The sequence below is a fragment of the Pongo abelii genome, chromosome 17 (genome assembly GCF_028885655.2).
Source record: "Pongo abelii isolate AG06213 chromosome 17, NHGRI_mPonAbe1-v2.0_pri, whole genome shotgun sequence".
NCBI lineage: Eukaryota > Metazoa > Chordata > Mammalia > Primates > Hominidae > Pongo > Pongo abelii.
Window position 1 is genome coordinate 50,161,992 of NC_072002.2, and position 17,803 is coordinate 50,179,794.

The 17,803-nt window shown below is 44.6% G+C and overlaps 1 pseudogene; it reads left to right on the forward strand.

Moving 5' to 3' along the window:
• Window positions 1-349: 349 nt before the first annotated feature.
• LOC100440528 (nuclear receptor-binding factor 2-like) lies at window positions 350-1,205 on the forward strand (annotated as a pseudogene).
• Window positions 1,206-17,803: the final 16,598 nt, after the last annotated feature.

Sequence of the window (17,803 nt, forward strand, 5' to 3'; positions counted from 1 at the left end):
AAACCAGTGCTTGGTTAAACCATAACCCAATCCCTGCCAAGAGGAGTCGAAGCAGGCCTCTGGATGGTCCATTACTCAAACTAGCCATCAGAAAATGACAAGCAGTGCTGCATCCCAGACCACTTCTGTGCATGGTTTCCATGCAACCTTTCCCTTTAAGACTCCTTTAGTGGCATGGTGCCAGAGGAGGAAGTGGTGAGGTTGTTGCCCGCTCTGTGCCCACCACTGGCTCTTGGGGTGCAGAGAGGGGCTGCAGTCTCCATGGCTGCCTCATGCTCCCCTGCAGTCCTCTCCATGTTCCCTGGCACCACCACTCCTCTTCCTAAGGCCGCCGCTTACCCCAAGGTCTATGGAAGTAATGGAAAGACCCTTCAACCTGGCTCATCAACAGAGCAGATGAGCAGACCGTTTATTAGCAGCAGACAAATACGAAGAGGCTCTTTCTTGTCACAAAAAGGCTGCAGCCTATCCTTCTGAAGCCATGAAGGTGACACAATCTGAACAGTAAAAGCTGAGCTTTTACTGGAATTGCAAAGGGATAGCCACATGAAACACCTCCTCCTCATCTAAGAGAGATGGAAAAGGCCCCAGCGTGAAGAAAGATTAAAAGCCCAGCAGAACACAAAGGATGTAACTGCCCATCTTCAGGCATCTCACAAACCCTCTGCAGAGGATGCAGAGTGCCAGAGCCCCTTTTCTCAGAAGTACAGCCCTTCCAGAGAGAAACGCCTGCCTGAGATTCAGGGGATCTTTGACAGGGACCCAAACACACTACTATATTTACTTCAGCAAAAGAGTGAGCCAGTAGAGCCATGTATGGAAGCAAAGCCCCAAAAGATGACAAAACAATTATAGAGGAGCAGGCATCCAAAATTGCAGATTTGAAGAGGCATGTGGAATTCCTTCTGGCTGAGAATGAAAGATTAAGGAAAGACACAACTAAAGGCTGAAAAGGCCAGACTTCTAAAAGGTCCAGTAGAAAATGAGCTGGATGTAGATGCTGATTTTGTGGAAATGTCAGAGTTATGGAGCTTGCCACCACATTCAGAAACTACTATAGCCTCCTCAACCTGGCAGAAGTTTGCAGAAAATACCAGGAAAGCCAAGGACATTCAATTCCCAGTCTCCCTCCCTTGGATTTTTCATCTCCAGAACTTCCCTTTATGGAGCTCTCTGAGGATATTCTGAAAGGATTTATGAATTAAAATGGAAGGCTACAGAAGAGGGAAGAGGAGGAAATAATATAGTAATAGTTCATGCAGAAAAAAAAAAAAAAAGGGAAAACTACATAGAAGCATCATCCCGGAAATGCTTCATCTGGCGGACTGTGGGAGAAGATGCATTGCCAGGACTTGGGAAACAGTGTCACTGTGAAATGTGTCGCATATCTGATTCACTGACTTGAGCTAATGATTCCGACTTGGCAGACACTGAACTCATGGAGGTTCAGTTTCTTCTGATACAAACCAAATGGCTTCCTGGAATAATTTTTTTTTCAAGCAACAATTTTTCTTGTCTTCAGGGTTAAAATGTATAAAAGTATGTTATGCATAATTAATCTATAATGCCATAAATGATAATGCAAAACCTAAATAATATGGTGGCCTGAGGGACTACCTTATATTTGAAACAGCCTTTCTATCATTCATTGACTGTATGCATCTTGTTAATGCATATATTGTTTAAATAAGTTTGTGTTAAGAGACACACCCTTCTAGATGAAACTATATGTGCCACACTTTGAACTACTCATAATTATAACCTTAAGACTATCAGGAGAAATATTTAAATTTCTACTTTATGAAGAAAGGAACCAAATTATTATGCTTTTTTAAACAAATGACCAGTTTACATAATTAATCAGGGTGCATTTTAAGTTCTAACTTGTTTAATGTATAATGCATCATTTGAAAATACCAAGGAGGAAATACCCTTTGGTTTTAATGATGCAAGAGTGGAAGTAATGCTAGTTGGCAGTATTTGATTGTAAGAAATCAATAAAGTAATTGTGTGTTTTTTTTTAAAAAAAAAAAAAGGTTCGGTGCAGTGGCTCATGCCTGTATATCCCAGCACTTTGGGAGGCCAAGGCAGGTGGATCACCTGAGGTCAGGAGTTCGAGACCAGCCTGACCAACATGGAAAAACCCTACCTCTACTAAAAATACAAAATTTGCCAGGCATGGGGGTGCATGCTTGTAATCTCAGCTACTCAGGAGGCTGAGGCAGGAGAATTGCTCGAACCTGGGAGGTGGAAGTTGCAGTTAGCTGGAATCATGCCATTGTACTCCAGCCTGGGCAACAAGAGTGAAACTCCATCTCCAAAAAACAAAAACAAAAAAACCCTTTAGCCAGCTTGAGGTTTGTTTGTTTGTTTGTTTGTAGACAGAGTCTTGCTCTGTTGCCCAGGCTGGAGGGCATTGGTGTGATCTCAGCTTACTGCAACCTCTGCCTCCACAGTTCAAGCAATTCTCCTGCCTCAGCCTCCCAAGTAGCTGGGACTACAGGCATGCGCCATCATGCCCGGCTGATTTTTTTTTTTTTTTTTTTTTGCATTTTCAATAGAAATGGGGTTTCACCATGTTGGTCAGGCTAGTCTTGAACTCCTGACTGTCAGGCCTCTGAGCCCAAGCTAAGCTATCATATCCCCTGTGACCTGCACATATACATCCAGATGGCCTGAAGTAACTGAAGAATCACAAAAGAAGTGAAATTTAAATGGCCTGTTCCTGCCTTAACTGATGACATTCCAGCACAAAAGAAGTGAAAATGGCTGGTCCTTGCCTCAACTGATGACATTACCTTGTGAAATTCCTTCTCCTTGCTCATCCTGGCTCAGAAAGCTCCCCCACTGAGCACCTTGTGACCCCCACCCCTGCCCACCAGAGAACAACCCCCCTTTTTCTTTTACCTACCCAAATCTTATAAAACAGCCCCACCCATCTCCCTTAGCTGACTCTCTTTTTGGACTCAGCCCGCCTGCACCCAGGTGAAATAAACAGCCTTGTTCCTCACACAAAGCCTGTTTGGTGATCTCTTCACATGGATGCGAGTGAAATTTTGGTGCCATGACTCGCATCAGGGGACCTCCCTTGGGAGATCAATCCCCTGTCCTCCTGCTCTTTGCTCCATGAGAAAGATTCACCTACGACCTCGGGTCCTCAGACCAACCAGCCCAAGGAACATCTCACCAATTTTAAATGAGGTAAGTGGCCTCTTTTAACTCTCTTCCACAACCTCTCACTATCCCTCAACCTCTTTCTCCTTTCAATCTTGGCACCACACTTCAATGTCTCCCTTCTCTTAATTTCAGTTCCTTTCCTTTTCTGGCAGAGACAAAGCAGATGCATTTTATCCATGGACCCAAAACTCTGGCACCAGTCACAGACTCCAGAAGACAGTCTTCCCTTGGTGTTTAATCACATGGGGATGCCTGCCTGATTATTCACCCACGTTTCAGAGGCGTCTGACCATGTGGGGATGCCTGCCTTGGTCCTTCACCCTTAGCAGCAAATACCACTTTTCTGGGGGGGCAAGAACCCCCTGACCCCTTCTCGCCATGTCTCTACCCCTTCTCCGCTTTCCTGGGGGGCAAGCACCCCCTACCCCTTCTCTCCTGTTTTTACCCTACCCCTGTCTCTACCCTCTCTTTTCTCTGGACTTGCCTCCTTCACTATAGGCAACCTTCCACCCTCCATTCCTCCTTCTGCCTTAGCCTGTGTTAAGTTCTGAAGACTTAATACCTCTTCAACTCACACCTGACCTAAAACCTAAACACCTTATTTTCTTCTGCAATGCTGCTTGACCCCAATACAAACTCGAGAGCGGTTCCAAATAGCCAGAAAATGGCACTTTTGATTTTTCCATCTTACAAGATCTAGATAATTGTTATCGTAAAATGGGCAAACGATCTGAGGTGCCTGAGGTCCAGGCATTCTTTTACACATTGTTCCCTCCCTAGTCTCTGTTCCCAATGTGACTCATCCCAAATCCTCCTCCTCTCCTCCCGCCTGTCCTCTCAGTGCCAACCCCAAGCATCGCTGAGTCTTTCTAATCTTCCTTTTCTACAGACCCATCTGACCTCTCCCCTCCTCCGCAGGCTGTTCCTCACCAGGAGGAGCCAGGTCCCAATTCTTCCTCACCCTATAATCCTTTTATCACCTCCCCTCCTCACACCCAGTCCAGCTTACAGTTTGGTTCCATGACTAGCACTCCCCCACCTGCCCAGCAATTTCCTCTTAAAAAGGTGGCTGGAGCTAAAGTCATACTCAAGGTTAATGCTCCTTTTTTTTTTATCTGACCTCTCTCAAAATCAGTTAGTGTTTAGGCTCTTTTTCATCAAATATGAAAAACTCAGCCCAGTTCATGGCTCGTTCGGCAGCAACCCTGAGACACTTTACAGCCCTAGACCCTAAAAGGTCAAAAGGCCGTCTTATTCTCAATATACATTTTATTACCCAATCTGCTCCTGACATTAAATAATACTCCAAAAATTAAATTCCAGCCCTGAAACCCCACAACAGGACTTAAACTCACCTTCAAGTTATACAATAATAGATCAGAGGCAGCCAAGTAGCAATGTATTCCTGAGTTGCAATTCCTTGCCTCTACTGTGAGACAAACCCCAGCCACATCTCCAGCACACAAGAACTCCAAACGCCTGAACTGCAGCTGCCAGGGGTTCCTCCAGAACCGCCTCCCCCAGGAGCTTGCTACAAGTGCTGGAAATCTGTCCACTGGGTCAAGGAATGCCCACAGCCTGGGATTCCTCCTAAGCCATGTCCCATCTGTGCAGTACCCCGCTGAAAATTGGACTGTTCAACTCACCTGGCAGCCACTTCCAGAGCCCCTGGAACTCTGACCCAAGGCTCTCTGACTGACTCCCCAGATCTTCTCGGCTTAGCAGCTGAAGACTGATGCTGCTCAATTGCTTCGGAAGCCTACAGAACCATCACAGATGCTTTCAGTAACTCTTACAGTGGAGGGTAAGTCCGTCCCCTTCTTAATTAATACAGAGGCTACCCACTCCACATTACCTTCTTTCAAAGGCCTGTTTCCTTTGCCTCCATAACTGTTGTGGGTATTGACGGCCAGGCTTCTAAACCTCTTAAGACTCCCCAACTCTGTTGCCAACTTAGACAATACTCTTTTAAGCACTCCTTTTTAGTTATCCCCACCTGCCCAGTTCCCTTATTAGGCCGAGACACTTTAACTAAATTATCTGCTTCCCTGACTATTCCTGGGCTACAGCCACATCTCATTGCCGCCTTTTCCCACAGTTCAAAGCCTCCTTCACATCCTCCCCTTGTATCTCCCCACCTTAACCCACAAGTATAAGACACCTCTACTCCCTCCTTGGTGACTGATCATGCACCCTTTACCATCCCATTAAAACCTAATCACCCTTACCCTGCTCAATGCCAATATCCCATCCCACAGCAGGCTTTAAAAGGATTAAAGTCTGTTATCACTTGCCTGCTACAGCATGGCCTTTTAAAGCCTATAAACTCCCCTTACAATTCCCCCATTTTACCTGTCCTAAAACCAGACAAGGCTTACAGATTAGTTCAGGATCTGCGCCTTATCAACCAAATTGTTTTGCCTATCCACCTTGTGGTGCCAAATCCATACTCTCCTATCCTCAATACCTCCCTCCACAACCCATTATTCTGTTCTGGATCTCAAACATGCTTTCTTTACTATTCCTTTGCACCCTTCATCCCAGCCTCTCTTCGCTTTCACTTGGACTGACCCTGACACCCATCAGGCTCAGCAAATAACCTGGGCTGTACTGCCGCAAGTCTTCACAGACAGCCCCCATTACTTCAGTCAAGCCCAAATTTCTTCCTCATCTGTTACCTATCTCAGCATAATTCTCATAAAAACACACGTGTGCTCCCTGCTGATCATGTCCGACTGATCTCTCAAACCCCAACACCTTCTACAAAACAACAACTCCTTTCCTTCCTAGGCATGATTGCATACTTTTGACTTTAGATACCTGGTTTTGCCATCCTAACAAAACCATTATATAAACTCACATAAAAGAAACCTAGCTGACCCCATAGATCCTAAATCCTTTCCCCACTCCTCTTTCCATTCCTTGAAGACAGCTTTAGAGACTGCCCCCACCCTAGCTCTCCCTGACTCATCCCAACCCTTTTCATTACCCACAGCTGAAGTGCAGGGCTGTGCAGTCGGAATTCTTACACAAGAACCGGGACTGCACCTTGTAGCCTTTTTATCCAAACAACTTGACCTTACTGTTTTAGCCTAGCCCTCAAGTCTGTGTGTGGTGGCCACTGCTACCCTAAAACTTTTAGAGGCCCTTAAAACCACAAACTATGCTCAACTCAATCTCTACAGTTCTCATAACTTCCAAAATCTATTTTCTTCCTCACACTTGACACATATACTTTCTGCTCCCCGGCTCCTTCAACTATACTCACTCTTTGTTGAGTCTCTCACAATTACCATTGTTCCTGGCCCGGACTTCAATCCAGCCTCCCACATTATTCCTGATACCACACCTGACCCCCATGACTATATATCTCTGATCCACCTGACATTCACTCCATTTCCCCATATTCTTTCCTGTGCCTCACCCTGAACACACCTGGTTTATTGATGGCAGTTCCACCAGGCTTAATCACCACTCACCAGCAAAGGCAGGCTATGCTATAGTATCTTCTACACCTATCATTGAGGCTACCACTCTGCCCTCCTCCACTACCTTTCAGCAAGCCGAACTAGTTGCCTTAAATCGGGCCCTCACTCTTGCAAAAGGACTATGCATCAATATTTATACTGACTCTAAATATGCCTTCTATATTCTGCACCACCCTGCTGTTATATGGGCTGAAAGAGGTTTCCTCACTCCACAAGGGTCCTCCATCATTAATGCCTCTTTAATAAAAACTCTGCTCAAGGCCACTTTACTTCCAAAGGAAGCTGGAGTCATTCACTGCAAAGGCCATCAAAAGGCATCAGATCCCATTGCTCTAGGCAATGCTTATGCTGATAAGGTGGCTAGAGAAGCAGCTAGCTTTCCAACTTCTGTCCCTCACGGCCAGTTTTTCTCCTTCACATCGGTCACTCCCACCTACTCCCCCACTGAAACTTCCACCCATCAATCTCTTCCCACACAAGGCAAAATGGTTCTTAGACCGAGGAAAATATCTCCTTCCAGCCTCACAGGTCCATTCTATTCTGTCATCATTTCATAACCTCTTCCATGTAGGTTACAAGCCGCTAACCCGTCTCTTAGAACCTCTCATTTCCTTTCCATCGTGGAAATCTAACCTCAAGGAAATCACTTCTCAGTGTTCCATCTGCTATTCTACTACCCCTCAGGGATTGCTTAGGCCCCCTCCCTTTCCTACACATCAAGCTCGAGGACTTGCCCCTGCCCAGGACTGGCAAATTGACTTTACTCACATGCCTCGAGTCAGGAAACTAAAATACCTTAGTCTGGGTAGACAATTTTACTGGATAGGTAGAAAGGCCTTTCTTACAGGGTCTGAGAAGGCCACCGCGGTCATTTCTTCCCTTCTGTCAGACATAATTCCTCGGTTTAGCTTTCCAACCTCTATACAGTCCGATAGCAGATGGGCCTTTATTAGTCAAATCACCCAAACAGTTTCTCAGGCTCTTAGTATTCAGTGAAACCTTCATATCCCTTACAGTCCTCAATCTTCAGGAAAGGTAAAACGGACTAATGGTCTTTTAAAAACACACCTCACCAAGCTCAGCCTCCAACTTGAAAAGGACTGGACAATACTTTCACCACTTGCCTTCTCAGAATTCAGGCCTGTCCTCAGAATGCTACAGGGTACAGCCCATTTAGGCTCCTGTATAGACGCTCCTTTTCATTAAGCCCCAGTCTTTTCAGACACCAGACCAACTTGGACTGCACCCCAAAAGCTTGTCATCCCTACTATCTTCTGTCTAGTCATACTCCTATTCACCATTCTCAACTACTCATAAATGCCCTGCTGTTGTTTACACTGCCAATTTACACTGTTTCTACAAGCTGTCACAGCTGATATCTCCTAGTGCTATCCCCAAACCATCACTCTTAACTCCCTCTTAAATAATCTTTGCTGGCAGGGCTATGCTGAACCTCCTTAGGCATTCTCTAATTGGATATCCTGGGTCCTCCCAATTCTTAGGCTTTTAATACCTATTTTTCTCCTTGTCTTATTCCGTTCTTTTTTCAATTCATACAAAACCATATCCAGGCCATCACCAATAATTCTATATGACAAATGCTCCTTCTAACAACCCCACAATATCACTGCTTACCAAAAAATCTTCCTTCAGCTTAATCTCTCCCACTCTGGGTTCCCACGCTGCCCTTAATCCTGCTCAAAGCAGCCCTGAGAAACATCACCCATTATCTCTCCATACCACCCCCAAAAATTTTTGCTGCCCCAACACTTTAACACTGTTTTATTTTTCTTATTAATATAAGAAGACAGGAATGTCAGGCCTCTGAGCCCAAGCTAAGCCAACATATCCCCTGTGACCTGCACATATACATCCAGATGGCCTGAAGTAACTGAAGAATCACAAGAGAAGTGAAATTTAAATGGCCCGTTCCTGCCTTAACTGATGACATTCCACCACAAAAGTGAAAATGGCTGGTCCTTGCCTCAACTGATGACATTACCTTGTGAAATTCCTTCTCCTGGCTCATCCTGGCTCAAAAAGCTCCACCACTGAGCACCTTGTGACCCCCACCCCTGCCCACCAGAGAACAACCCCCCTTCTTCCTTTACCGACCCAAATCTTATAAAATGGCCCCATCGCATCTCCCTTCACTCACTCTCTTCGGACTCAGCCCACCTGCACCCAGGTGAAATAAACAGCCTTGTTGCTCACACAAATCTGTTTGGTGATCTCTTCACATGGACATGAGTGAAACTGACCTCAGGTGATCTGCCCACCTTGGCCTCCCAGAGTGCTGGGATTACAGGCATAAGCCACCACACCTGGCCCCAGCTTGAGTTTTTTTTTTTTGAGATGGCTTTTAGAGACTTGAGTCTGGCCATCTCCAAAGCCACTATCACTTGAATAAACCTGCTTTCCTTTTGCCAATCCTCATTTCTCACATATCTGGCTTTTTGAGTGGTGAGCAGCTGAACCTGAACTCAGTTACAGAATAACACAATTGTTTTGAGATAATTATCCTTGGCTACAAGGATCAATAACAAGGGGTGGGGGCACCAGTCTGAGATTGGGCAGGCAGTTGCTAGACGGATGTCCTTGCAGAAATATATTTTGTGTAAGGTTGTGATGGCCTTTGTGTAAGGCTGTGGTTTTTGCATAGTCTTTTGTGATAGTTGGTAATAGGCCTTCAAGTATGAGAACCCTCTCCTCATGGCTTTCCCTGACTCTATTCATCAGGGGTTTTTTTATTTTTATTTTTATTTTTAACACAAGTGACTCTATTTTAATTCTGATGCCTTTCACAATTGGCTCCTATGGACATACTATTGACTGATCAGACTGTGACGCTAGATATTGACTTATAGATGATTGATAAGTTGTAAATGATTTCTATTGGTTATGAATTTCTTACCCTGTGGGCATTAACTAGTTCTTACCCTGTGGGCATTAACTAGTACCGAATTTAGCAATCCCATCACTGAATTATTTCTTTCACTTGTGCCAGTATACGTGGATTTCATTGAAAATCATTTTATTGCTGAGGCAACAGACTTAGGCAGTGTTTTTCAGCCAGTTTATACAAACACTCAAACTAAGCTCTAATACTGGTCACTCCCAAGATGATCTGAGCATTCCACCTGCAGAAGACTTAAAACACTGTCAGACACCTGAGGATTTTCTAAAGCCCCACAGGTACTAATCTCAGCAAGGGCGGTAGGAACAGCTATTTGCATAATTCACACTTCCCAGGTTTAGAAACTTATTGATTTAAATATGCAAAAAAGCCTGGGGCAGGGACTGAGTAGGTGTGAACGACAGCCTGATGGCTCTGCTTAGCATCAATTAGCATTTCAAAAAGTGTCAAGTTGCTGGAAGACCTTTTTTTAATTGCTGCTAATGGGGGGTTCTAAAGGCAGCAAAGAAGCTATCTGGGTGCAAATCTCATGCAAGAGAAAGGTATCCAAAAAGGGAATGTGGGAGGTGAGATGAGGGGTGGGGTGGGGCTTCAGCAATAAATATGAAAACACACTTACATCATCAGATTTTGGAATCCTTAAAGCCTGGTTTTCTACAGAACCTCTTGAATTTTTTATTCACAGTGGATCCTCAGCGCCAGGGTTGGCCACTTGCCTTTAACATCCCTGTGGGTAATGCAGAGACTGCTCCAAACACTAAGAAAAAAAAAGATGGCTTTCTGTTGCCTGCTGTCATTTGACTGTACTATTCTAAAGAAAATAGAGCCCATCAGCACAAAATCACTCCCTTCTCATTACTGAGGATATTTTCCGTTTGAGCAGTTGAGGGTAGGAGATGGCAGGAAGCTGAAAAGCTAATGTGACTTACCCAGTGTGGAAATAAACAAAAATCGCCTGGATGAGAGCAGTCAGAGGGAATCAGCCACAGCCACCATTATAGTCTTGGGCAGAGACTCCAAGGCAGGCAGGGAGTGGGGATACTTCATAGTGGAAAATGGGAGGCTTCAGGTGGGCTCTGACTGAAGGCTGTTGGTGTAGGAAAGTGGAGGTGGGCTGACTAGAAGTGAGGACTTCCATATTGTTGCCAGGTAGAACGAGGTCCAGCTGCTTGTTCTTGTGGTCCAATAATGAGATACAGACAGACTGGGAAAGAAGGGAGTTTCTTATTGAGCTGTGTTATTTCTGCAACCAGTTACAGGGAGAAGGTGAGAGTAACTCATCAGACCAACTCAAAGTTACAAGTTTTTTCTAGTGCTTATATACATTCAGTGCATCTACAAGCCAAAAGCCAAGGTGTTTCACTCTATCTAATCTTTAACTAGGCTCCAGGATCTAGACAATTACTTCAGAGCCTTAGAAAGATGACTTAATCTAAAGTGTATCCAGGTACAAGGTATGCAAGAACGTCTCCATTATTTTAATTAAACTCTAAGATCTGAGAAAGCCCAGGTGGTTTCTTAATGAACTTGTTTTTACATTTTAGCCTTTGTACTGCTTAACTTATGTTAAACTTAATTAATTAAGTTAACTTATGTTTAACTTATACATTTACCAGAGCTACAGTAAGGTGCTGGTGAAGGCTGATTGCCCTGGTTGCTAATGGAGACCCAGCCTGCCACAATGTGACTGCTTTGGTGTGCATATTTGGCTGTCTCTGCTTGGTACTAAATTGGGGAGGAGGCAGGGATAAAAAAAATGGGGAAGCCACAGTCAATGCCAAGTGCTGACCCTCCTGGGCTGGTTGCTGCAGAGGTTGCAGGTCAGAATTCCATTGTCTTATATGGTCTGGCCATTGTCTGCTTATATAGTCTGTCTCTCACCAGGTCACATTAATCATAAAAACCAAGAGGAAATGACTTGTTCTCAGATCATGGTAAGAGCCCCTACAAATCTGGAGCACAAATGGCAACCAGTTTAGAAACACCTACTATTATGCCTGAAACAGCACTCAAGGCAGCCCTTGTCTCTTCTTCCCACTGTCACCAGGAAAGTAGGCTGCTTGGCCAGATGCCAGCAGCAGTTAGATGAGCTAAGTTGCTGGGCTAGTGTAGTAGTCCATTTTCACACTGCTGATAAAGACATACCCAAGACTGGGTAAATTACAAAGAAAAAGAGGTTTAATGGACTCACAGTTCCACATGGCTGAGGAGGTCTCATGATCATGGTAGAAGGCAAAAGGTACGTCTTACATGGCAGCAGGCAAGAGAGAGAATGAGAGCCAAGCAAAAGGGGTTTCCCCTTAAGAAACCATTAGATCTCATGAGACTTATTCACTACCATGAGAACAGTATGGGGGAAACTGCCCCCATAATTCAATTGTCTCCCACCGAGTCCCTCCCAAAACATGTGGGAATTATGGGAACTACAATTCAAGGTGAGATTTGGGTGTGGACACAGCCAAACCATATAAGCTAGGGTCCAAGGGTCTGAGGATGCTCAGCTGCTACAATGCCTATCCTGGGCTTCTTGATCAGTGGGCCTCCAGATGTTTCCTTTGGGGACTTCTTAATCAAACACCACATTCAGTGGGGACATCCATGCTGTGGTCAGAGCCAGGAGTGGTCAAGATGCATGTGTGGTGGGTCATGGACTTGGGAAGGGCAGCTATAGGACCTAAAAGCTCACCCCCTCAGGATAGCCTGCTGACCCATCCAACCCAGAGGCCCGGGGCCCAAAAGACCTAAAAGACCCAAAAGAGAGATAGCACAGGAAGAAAGTCTAGCATGAAAGACTGATCAATCAACAAAAGGAATGAACCAAGGAGAGACAGAAAACCAGAATGACTTGCCATCACCACAGTTCACTAAGTCGGAACAGAATCTGTTTTGGACTGCAGCTCAAGCTTCTCACAACTACATGATAGAGGATGGAGGAACTGCCCTTAGCAATGGGTGGTCACAGTCACCCAGAGGGCCAGACCACCCAAAAGAGAACCCGAGTCCCTTCTCACCCTTTTCTCCAAACAGAGGAACCCTATTGTTACATTGTGGCTGTTTGGCAGAATGTCTTTTTCATTTACTTCTATTCTTCCTCTCCTAGAGCTTTTGCAGGGGGCTCCAAGGCTAGAGAAGAAACAGGCAGTCAGTGGAGGCCCTTGCTGGAAACCCATCTTGGGTGATGTCTGTTTGCCCTTCAGCTTAAAGTAACCTGGCCCTTGAGGCTAAATGGAAAGAACTTTGTGTTTAAAGTCAGGAGATCTGGGTGTCAGATGGCCCTGGCTAAGGCATTTAAACTCTCACTGTTTATTTTAGAAACTGCCAAAATTAGGGATGCATCCCTGTCTGAGCCCTGTCATGCTCTCCTTCTTTTTATTGCAATGTGATATAAAGCACAGGACTCTGAGAAACAGGCAACATACAAAGGGTTTCATTCTCTTATTCGCTATGGAAGGCAAGTTGTATAAAGTCCGCACCTTATCTGGGTGCTCCTTCCTGCCTGAAAATGGGATTCCACACCTGACTAAGTGCCCCATAGCTGGCTTGGTTTACTTGTCTCTGGAGGCAAAAAACAGAGAGGGCTATGACTGAGACTGTATCTCTGCCACCTTTCCTGGGGGTAAGGGGTCCTGACCATTTCTATCTCTTTCTTCAGGGCAGAAATTCTGGATTAAAAGTGATATGTAACCACAGTGTTCTTCCCTCGTAGGATACACAGGGATACAGACATCCCCCTAATCCTGAGTAGAAATATTATTCAACAAACAAGCATGATTTTCAAACAAACAGGAAAAATTTACCAGAAATTTACAAAATTGCAAGTACTTTTCCTTGTTGCAGATACACAGTACATGTCCTGGAAAGGAAAGTATTAATCCTCATATCCCTCACTTTAAAAAAAGACAATTGTTCTATTCATCCTATCTGTTGCCAATGAGAGGGGAAAATCCTTGACTCCATAAAGGAAAATTTTCTCCCAAAGTCTCTGATGGTTAATACTGGGTGTCAACTTGATTGGATTGAAGGATACAAAGTATTAATCTTGGGTGTGTCTGTGAGGGTGTTGCCAAAAGAGATTCGCATTTGAGTTAGTGGGCTGGGAAAGGAAGACCCATCCTTAATCTGGGTGGGCACAATCTAATCAGTTGCCAGTGCAGCTAGAATATAAAGCAGGCAGAAAAATTTGCAAAGTAGCCTCCCAGCCTACATCTTTCTCCTGTGCTGGATGCTTCCTGCCCTCAAACACTGTATTTCAGTTTTGGGACTTAGACTGGCTCTCCTTGCTCCTCAGCTTGCAGACAGCCTATTGTGGTACCTTGTGATCATGTCAGTTAATACTTAATCTCTCTCTCTCTCTCTCTCTCTCTCTCTCTCTCTCTCTCTCTCTCTCTATATATATATATATATATATCCCATAAGTTTTGTCCCTCTAGAGAATCCTGACTATACAGATTTTGGTACCCACAGTGGTTCTAGAGGAATAGAATATTAAGTATGGAGTTCTTTCATTGGTTTTGGGGTTCCTAGAGTTGGCTGCTTAATATGATTAGAGTAAAAAATGCTGCTAAGGACTCTACTTCTAATAGTAAGGAGAACACTGATAGCCCTTGGCATAAGCTGTTTAGAGAGTTATGTAAAATAAATGCATTTGACACTCTGATTCACTGGTTGTGAGAGGCAAGGAGTTTAGTCACTCTATACATAATACCTTTGACCATATATGGAGAACAAAGGAACATAATGAAGCTGGCTGGTTTTTCCTAAGTTTACTGGACAAATTGATGAAAGAAAATGATGAACTCAGGGATTCTGTCTCCTGGCTTCAGAAGAAGATACTGAGCCTCAAATCTGCTACGATTGCCCTGAGTGAGTCTTATCTCCTGTAGGGAAAGAGCTGAATGGGTGGAAAAACAGACATAAGGTCTTATCATATGAGTGGTTAACCTGCAATGAAAGATGCATGCACAGCCTCACCAGGTGTCTACTGTTAAAGTGAGGGCATTGATTGGAAAAGAATGGGACCCTAAAACTTGGAATCAGAACAAGTAGGAGAAGCCTGATGAAGCTGAGAACACTGAGTTTGTAAACTCCGATGAACCTTTCTTGCCAGAAGGAACAGCTTCCCCATCACCAGTAGTGGCAAAATCCCCTTCCTCACCCATGCTGCCATCAGCCTTTCCACCTTTGTCTGAGGAGACAAACCCTGTGCTGTCTGAGGAGATAAACCCTGTGCTGCCTGAGGAAACAGTGATTGCCTCCTCTGGGGCAGCTGCCAGGCAAAATAATGCTGATTCTCCCCAGGAGCCACCCCCAACACCCTTGTTTGCTTCTAGATCTTTAACTGGAATAAAGCCCCAGAGGGCCCCTAGAGGTGAGATTCAGAATGTGACCCATGAGGAGATGTGCTACACTAGAAAAGAACTGTTTGAGATCTCTAATTTATATAAAGGAGAATAGGCATGGGAATGGATATTAAGGGTATGGGATAATGATGGAAGGAACATAGAGTTGGATCAGGCTGAATTTATTAATTTGGGCACACTAAGTAGGGACTCTGCATTTAATGTTGCAGCTCGGGAAGTTAAAAAAGGTTCTAATAGTTTATTTGCTTGGTTAGTTGAAATATGGGTTAAAAGGTGGCACACTGTGAGTGAGCTGGAAATGCCTGATCTCCCTTGGTTTAATATAGAGGAAGGGATCAAAAGGGTTAGGGAGCTTGGAATGGTGGAGTGGATTAGTCATTTTAGACTTACTCATCCCAGTTGAGGCGGTCCAGAAGATATACCCTTGACTAATGCCTTGTGAAATATATTTGTGAGGGCAGCACCTGCATCTTTGAAGAGCCCTGTAATTGATGCTGTATGTCAGATCTAACAGTGGGAACTGCAGTCACTCAACTATAAAATTTAAATACAATGGGAATAAATGGATCACAAGGTGGCAGGAGCCAAGTGGCAGCACTCAACTGTCAAAGACAAGGAGGGTGTAGCTACATAGTGGACAGCAGAGACAAAGCAGCAATCAGAGTAGTCTGACTTGTGTAGTGCTCTGGCATTGGCTAATTAATCACAATGTTCCTAGAAGTGAAATTGATAGGAAGCCTACTGTATTCCTGCTTAATTTATATAAGGAGAAAACTTATAGGTCAGATAGACAAAAGACTAATTTTAATTATAAAAACAGAATAATGGCCCCTGAATTTCCAGACTTGAGCAAGGTTACAGACACAGAACCCCTTGAACAAAGAGGAGGCCAGGTCCCCTTGAGGAAGGACCCCACTACACTATCCACAATTTATGCGTTACTCTTTCTCCCACCCTTCCCCAAGGAGTTCTCTGGCCTTTTACCAAGGTAAATGTGCACTGGGGAAAAGGAAATGATCAGACATTTCAGGGAATAAGCTGAAGCTGACATTGATTCCAGGTGACCCAAAACATCATTGTGGTCCTCCAATTAAAGTAGGGGCTTATGGAGGTCAGGTAATTAATGGAATTTTAGCTCAGGTCCAACTTACAGTGGGTCCAATGGGTTCCCAGACCCATCCTGTGGTCATTTCCCCAGTGCCAGAATGCATATTGGCATAGACATATTTAGCAGCTGGCATAACCCCTGCATTGGCTCCTTGACTGATGGAGGAAAGGCCAAATGAAAGCCAATAGAGCTGCCTTTACCTAGAAAAATAGTAAATCAAAAACAATATCATATCCCTGGAGGGATTACAGAGATTAGTGCCACCATCAAGGACTTGAAAGACGCAGGGGTGGTGATTCCCACCACATCCCCCTCAGCTCTCCTATTTGGTCTGAGCAGAAGACAGATGGATCTTAGAGAATGGCAGTGGATTATCATAAGCTTAACCAAGTGGTGACTCTAATTGTGGCCACTGTACCACATGTGGTTTCATGGCTTGAGCAAATTAACACATCTCCTGGTACCTGGTATACAGCAATTGATTTGGCAAATGCCTTTTTCTCCATTCCTGTCCATAAGATCCACCAGAAGAAATTTGCCTTCAGCTGGCAAGGCCAGCAATATACATTTACTGTCGTACCTCAGGGGTATATCAATTCTCTGGCTTTGTGTCATAATCTTATTCAGAGAGACCTTGATCGCTTTTCACTTCCACAAGATATCACACTGGTCAATTACACTGATGACATTATGCTGATTGGATCCAGTGAGCAAGAAGTAGGAAACACACTGGACTTATTGGTGAGACATTTGCATGCCAGAGGATGGGAAAATAATCCAACTAAAATTCAAGGACCTTCTACCTCAGTAAAATTTTTAGGGATGTAGGGCCTGTGAATACATTTCTTCTAAGGTGAAGGATAAGTTGCTGCATTTGGCCCCTTCTATAACCAAGAAAGAGGCACAATGCTTAGTGGGCCTATTTGGATTTTGGAGGCAACACATTCCTTATTTGGGTTACTCTGGCCCATTTATCAGATGACCTGAAAGGCTGCCAGTTTTGAGTAGGGTCCAGAAGAGAAGAAGGCTCTGCAATAGGTCCAGGCTGCTGTGCAAGCTGCTCTGCCACTTGGGACATATGACCCAGCAGATCCAATGGTGCTTGAGGTGTCAGTGGCAGATAGGGATGCTCTTTGGAGCCTTTGGCCAGCCCCTATAAGTGAATCACAGCAGAGGCCTCTAGGATGTTGGAGCAAGACCATGCTATCTTCTGCAGATAACTACTCTCCTTTTGAGAGACAGCTCTTGGCCTGTTACTGGGCTTTGGTGGAAACCGGACATTTGACTATGGGTCATCATGTCACCATGTGACCTGAACTGCCTATCATGAACTGGGTGCTTTGTGACCCATCTAGCCATAAAGTGGGTTGTGCACAGCAGTATTCCATCATCAAATGGAAGTGGTATATACATGATCGGGCTTGAGCAGGTCCTGAAGGCAAAAGTAAGTTACATGAGGAAGTGGCTTAAATACCCATGGTCTCCACTCCTGCCACCCTGCCTTCTCTCTGCCAGCCTGCACTGATGGCCTCATGGGGAGTTCCCTATGATCAGTTGACAGAAGAAGAGAAGACTAGGGCCTGGTTCACAGATGGTTCTGCACAATATGCAGGAATCACCCGAAAGTGAACAGCTGCAGCACTACAGTCCCTGTCTAGGACATCCCTGAAGGACAGCGGTGAAAGAAAATCTTCCCAGTGGGCAGAACTTCAAGAAGTGTAACTGGTTGCAAACTTTGCATGGAAGGAGAAAT